Below are 6,262 nucleotides of genomic sequence, written 5' to 3'. Positions count from 1 at the left end.
AACAGCCTGGCAGTTTCTCTAAAGATTAATGACAGAGTTATTGTATGACAAGTAAATTCCATTTCTAGGCATATACCCAAGATAAATAAAAACATATGATCACATAGAAACTTGTACAGAAACACTTATAGCAGCATTATTAATGATAGCTAAAAGGTGGAAACAACCCAAATGTCCATAAACTGATGAAGAGATAAACCATAGTATATCCATAAAATGGAATATTATTTGATCATAAAAATAAAGTCCTGATAAGTCAGGGAGCAAAGGCCCTGAGATTGGAGGGTGCCTGTTTGAGAAATAGCGAAGAGACTGCTGTGGTTAAAGGAGAAACAAGTAAAAGAGAAATAGACTTATCAGGGTGGTAATAGTGGGTTGAGTGTAGAACCTAGAGATTTAGTAAGACAAGGAGCAGAGGGCCCCCCAAATCTGCAAATAAAGTAACAAGGAATGGGCCAGGGCACAGAAGCAAAGAGTCCTCAGAACAGCGGGGCAGGGTATCTAAAAACAGCCTGCAAACTTCTTTAAAGTTGCCTTTCAGAAGCAGCTGGAGAAAACCAGGCCCAGGGACATGCACAGAACATCCACCTGTGACCGCTGTGTGACCTTCCACCAGGGGCAGTGAGGGGCCACAGCCCCAGCAGGGGACTTGAACCCGGAGAGCGAGAGACTGCGCAGGTGCGACACCCCATAATAAGTCCTGCTACAAACCCCAGAGGCCGCCGGGACAGGAGCCATCTTGGATAGCTGCTGCAGGGGCACCTTAGTTAACATATCCCCGCCTGTGTCTTTGAATAAACATGAATCTTTTCCCGCCCAAGAACTTTTAAAAAACTCGAGCCTGTCTATTGTTCTGTGAGATGAGGGTATGCATTGCTCTAGGCCCTCCTCGTCTCCTGCTTGCAAGCCTCTTCAATAAGGCTTTGCTCGTGTAGAAAACTACGTGCCTTACCTGCTCATTCTTGACCAGTGAGAGGCAAGAACCTTATTCCAGTAACACCGAAACATGCTACAACATGGATGAATCTTGAAAACATTATGCTAAGTGAAGGAAGACAGTCACAAAAGACCACATATTATATGATTTCATTCATATGTAATATCCAGAATAGGAAAATCTAGAGACAGAAAATATGTTAACGGTTGCTTAGACCTGGGAAACACGGGGAGTTTAGGGGGATAACAGGTAAACGGTGCAGGGCTTCTTTTTGAGGTGATGAAAAGATTCTAAAGCTGACTGTGGCAATGTTCTCACATGTCTATGAACATACTAAAAACCACTGAATTGTACACTTTAAGTGGGTGAATATTATGATATGTGAATTATATCTCAATAAAGCCATTAAAAAAGATATATAGAGAGATGGCTTCTGTACCTACACCACCACACCCACCCAGTGCCGTAGAGTCGATTCCGACTCATAGTGACCCTATAGGACAGAGTAGAACTGTTTCCAAGGAGTGCCTGGCGGATTCGAACTGCCTACCCTTTGGTTAGCAGCTGTAGCACTAACCAGGGTTTCCATCCTACCTAGTACCACCATAACAAAAATACCACAAGTAGATAGTTTTTTTTTTTTCAATTTCTCATAATTCTAGAGGCTAAAAGTCCAAATTTTCTTAGTCATCTTGTGCTGCTATAATAGAAATACCACAGTGGATGCTTTTAATAAAGAGAAATTTATTTTCTTACAGACTAGTAAGCTAGAAGTCCAAATTCAGTGTGTCAGCTCCAGGGGAAGGCTTTCTCTCTCTGTTGGCCTTCTCATCAATCTTCCCCCAGGCTAGGAGCTTCTCCACACAGGGACCCCGGGTCCAAAGGACAGTTTCTGCTCCTGGCACTGCTTTCTTGGTGGTATGAGGTTCCCTACTCTCTGCTTTCTTCCCTTTCATTTTATCTCTTGTAAGATAAAAGGTGGTGCAGGCCACACCCCAGGGAAGCTCCCTTTACATTGAATCAGAGATGTGACCTTAGTAAGGGTGTTAAAATCCCACCCTAATCCTCTTTAACATAAAATTACAATCACAAAATGGAGGACAACCACACAATACTGGGAATCATGGCCCAGCGAAATTGATACACACATTTTGGGGGGACATAATTCAAGCCATGACACTAGTTTGCTTTTTTTTAAAAAAATTTTTCTCATAATTCTAGAGGTTAAAAGTCCAAATCAAGGTCTTGGCTGTGTCAATTCTATCTGTGGGCCTCTCTCCTAGTTTCTGGTATCTGCTGGCAATTCTTGGTGTTTCTTTGCTCATAGATGGGTCTTCACATAGCGTCTGCCTTCTCCCTGTGTGTATCTCTATGTCTGTTATGCTTTTTTTTTTATAACTTAGAAGTGACTAGGTTTAGGACCCACCCTACTCTGATATGACCTCATTAATATAACAACAACAAAAAAAAAAACTTATTTCTAAATAGGATTATAGCCGCAAGTACAGGGTCCAGGACCTCAATAGATATTTTGGGGGGGGCACAACTCAATACATAACAAGAGAGTTGGCCAGATTTGGTTATTAATTGAATGTGAGAGACAAAGTAGAAGGAGTCAAGGATGATAACCAGGTTTCTCGCTTAGCCCATGGGTGGATACTAAGGCAGAAAACAAAAGAAGAGAAACAGGTCTAAGTTGAAAGAAAGAGAGGGAATATTAAAAAAAAAACTCTATATATATAGAGAGAGAGAGCCCTAGTGGCTCAGTGGTTAAACCCTCAGCTGCTAACCAAAAGGTCAGTGGCTCGAACCCACTAGCTGCTCCATGGGAGAAAGATATGGTAGTCTGTTCCTGTAAAGATTACAGCCTTGGAAATCTATGGGGTCGTTCTACTCTGTCCTACAGGGTTGTTATGAGTAGGAATCTACTTGATGGTATTGTATCTAAATATATATATATATATACATACATACCAATATCTCCTTGAGGTCGGGGATAAAAAATATGACCCTTCTCCCCTGGAAATATACAACTGCCCACCACAAACATGCAGACAATTTTCAATACATTTTAAGAGCTCCCATGGACTTCTGAGCTGACAACACCTGTGCTAAGATTACTCATTATGATCTGCATGGAGAGTTCCTGGCATAAATGAGAGGATGTACGTGAGGGGAGCACCAGGGTGGATTTGGACTGTCAAACAGTGACCCATCAGCAAGACTAAACTCTTCCTAGGTACCCTGGAGGTGAGGAGGTCAGGGGTGAGGTGCAAGATAGCAGAAAGGGTCCAGGGAGGCTTCCATTGGGCACTGTGAATAAGGGCAGAAGGCAGGTAGGATTTTTTCTCCAGGCTTCTTGGAATATTCCACCACAGAGGTGTATAAGGGAGGCTGTTCTGGTTTCCAGTATGGGAAAAGAGCTCCCATCTAGGCTGGGAGATGAGTCACTAGGTGGGAATTTGGGAAGAAAGTGAGGGAATAACTCAATGGCATCTACTAAGACCACCAGCTCAGTCACCTGCCCATGCATATTTTTGGAGTGAGCAAGAGAGTCAGGTGCCTGAAGGAAGGAATGAGAGGCTCTGGAATAACGGAGGTGTCGGGTGAGCAGCACCTCCCCCACCTCTTGACAGGGCAGGGAGAATCGGACCATCTCTGCAGCCAGAGACCTGCCTTGGCATCACAGCTCTTCCCTTGCTTAGGTCTTCAAATCATCAACAGTTAATAGCCATTAAATTTCAGCAGTCTGCAAATGCTTTTCCATGTTTGATGAATGTGTTTTATAATAATATAAAAGAGTTTATTTAAAAAGCCTGAAATTTCTCCCAGAACGGAAAAAAAAAAAGTGGATCATTTACATAAAATGGCCAACATCCGACGACTGGACTTCTTTCTAAAGATTTACTTCATGTATCATTTTAAAAATATTGGATGTTTCAGAAAGATTACCTTTTTTCACACGTATTTGAAACAAGCTAGTATTTTTCAAAAGTGATCCTGTTTGGAACCCAGAGAAAATATTTTCTTCGTAGTACAGGTGAATATAATGAGGTTTTTTACTTCAAGTTGAAGCATTTCTTTTCTAATTTTTTGAGGCACGCAGATTTAAAAAAGAAAAAAAAAATAAGAAGGCTCCCCTTCGTTCTCCCCACCCCAGCTCTCATTCTAAATTTCCTAGAAGGGTATGACTTCAGGGGACATGGTGGGCATTGATGGCTGTGCGTGTGTGGTCTGTGTGGGGATCACGTGGCCGGGGAGAACAGGAGAGAAAGCAGAAATGGCCAAGGCCTGTGGAGGACGCGGGTGGGGGGCGCAGAGCCTCACTGGTAACCAGAGAAGCGCAAACTTCAGGACGGTGATGCCACTTGTGGCCCCTGGGATTGGAGAGCACCAAGACGAGTGACAGTTGGTGCGCACAGGGGCACCGCCCACGGGGGGGTGGAGTGGGGTAGAGGGGGTGTCTGCATGTGGGCGGGTTGGGGGGGTCCTGCTTCACTGTCCATCCCCAGGGGGAGGGGAAGGGCGAGCTCGGTTTTGATGCGCGGCCCTCACGTGATCGGGAGCTGCAGAGAGATGCAGCCTTCGGAGCAGTCTTCGCTCGAGTCTGGGTACCAGCTCACCGCTGCCCAGCGCTCGGCGGGCTGGCATCCGGCCCAGGCAAAGTGCAGCAGGTAAGGCCCGGGGCCCGCGCGCCCCGCCCAGGCGCAGTCGCCCGCTGACCTGGCGGCGGGCGCTGGGGAACAGCACGGCGGATCCCGGCCAGCTTTCCCCACACCCGGAGTTCTTGGGAATAGAAATGGTGGCCCCCAGGTGTGAGGGTGGGGCGCAGGGGCGGCTGGCTTCCAGGGAGGGCAACAGAGCAACTAAGAGAGCGCTGGTAAATCACCCTCGAGCACCGTAGGAAAACGGCGAGCACCGCTGGGGGGGCGTAGGCGGCGGGCAGCGAGGGGCGCCTGGTCCGAGGGGGCCAGGTGGCGGCAGGGAGGTGCCAAGCGCTCGGCCGCAGCAGCCCCCAGCCCCCAGCCCCCCCCGCCGTCTGCGGGTCTGAGGGTCGCGGCGCTGCACCTGGCGGCGAGGATTGGGGGGAGGAGGAGGAGACTGCCAGGATAGGCCCAGGTCGGTGCGAGGGTGGGGCGGGGGCGGGGCAGAGCCCAGTCCGAGCCCCCTGTCACCGCCCCCTCCCCCCCCTGCCCTGTCCTCCATTTTGGTGCCTGCGGAAGCCTGGCGATGGAGGGGCCGGAAAAATGGTGGGCTTGGGCAGGGAGGGGAGAGGACTGGACGCCCCCAAGAGGGCGCTTGAGTCGTTTCAGGTGGGAAAAATGAAATTTAAAAAGCCTTTGACTATCCAGGGCTCAGAACCTTGAAAAGTGCTCAGTAGAGTCTCTGTCCTTGGTGCTGATCTCTCCACAAAGCATTCAGTCCTTTCTCGCCTTTGTCTCATAGGCATAATGAAGTCCAAAGAGAAACAAGCGGGAAGAAAATCTCGACGTGGAAAATGCCCTCCAGGAAAGTGAAGAACAGGACAAAAAAGAGCAAGACGCTAATAAAGGAGAGCCCTTGGCACTCCCTTTGGAAGCTGGTGAATACTGTGTGCCTAGAGCAAGTCGTAGGCAACTCCGAGTTAGGCAGTCCATCCTGCAGTATAGATGGGACATGATTCAGAGGCTTGGAGAGCCACAGGCAAGGAAGAGAATGTAGAAAGGATTGGGGAGGAGGTGAGAGAGTTGACGGAAAAACTGAGGGGAAAGCAATTAAGTCATAGTCTGTGGGCAATTAGCACTGACCCCCCTCACCATGACCATCACGATGAGTTTTGCCTTATGCCGTGAATCCTGATGTTCTCCATGAAGTTAGTAGGGAGACCCCTGCTTCCTAAACTTATACATGTGAGGTACCTTTGTTGTAAACCTTCTGATGTTACCTGCTTCTGCTGGGTCTCCCTGCTATTACCAGCTTCTAATGGAATGTTGTTTTTGACCCAGTCTGTAAGTTTCTTTCAGCAGGGGAGTCTTACCTTTTGCCTGGAAACATGCTCATTATATATTGTGAAGTTAATAAAGCAGTTTAAAAAAGCAGTCTCTGTATTTATTCTTTTTTATTTCACATCTTACATTCATATATTTAATATATGAACAGAAAAATGCTGAAATTAGATATATTGAAGGATTAATACAGGGGCTCATTTCTAAGAGACAGATTGATGTGCTTCTTTTTTTATTATCTGTAGTTTGAGAATAAATGATCTCTTTATGACCATATAAAAGCAGTAGGGTTACTTAATAAATACTTGGTCACCAAATTTTAATGTCTTAGCCATATGAG

General features: G+C 46.6%; 1 pseudogene; it reads left to right on the top strand.

Moving 5' to 3' along the window:
* The first annotated feature begins 4,139 nt into the window (after positions 1–4,139).
* On the top strand, positions 4,140–5,769 carry LOC126068707 (uncharacterized; annotated as a pseudogene).
* The last annotated feature ends 493 nt before the right edge of the window (positions 5,770–6,262 follow it).

Source organism: Elephas maximus, chromosome X (assembly GCF_024166365.1).
Source record: "Elephas maximus indicus isolate mEleMax1 chromosome X, mEleMax1 primary haplotype, whole genome shotgun sequence".
Classification (NCBI taxonomy): Eukaryota; Metazoa; Chordata; class Mammalia; order Proboscidea; family Elephantidae; genus Elephas; species Elephas maximus.
The sequence above is the reverse complement of the archived record's forward strand: the minus strand, read 5'-3'. Positions and strand labels throughout refer to the sequence as shown.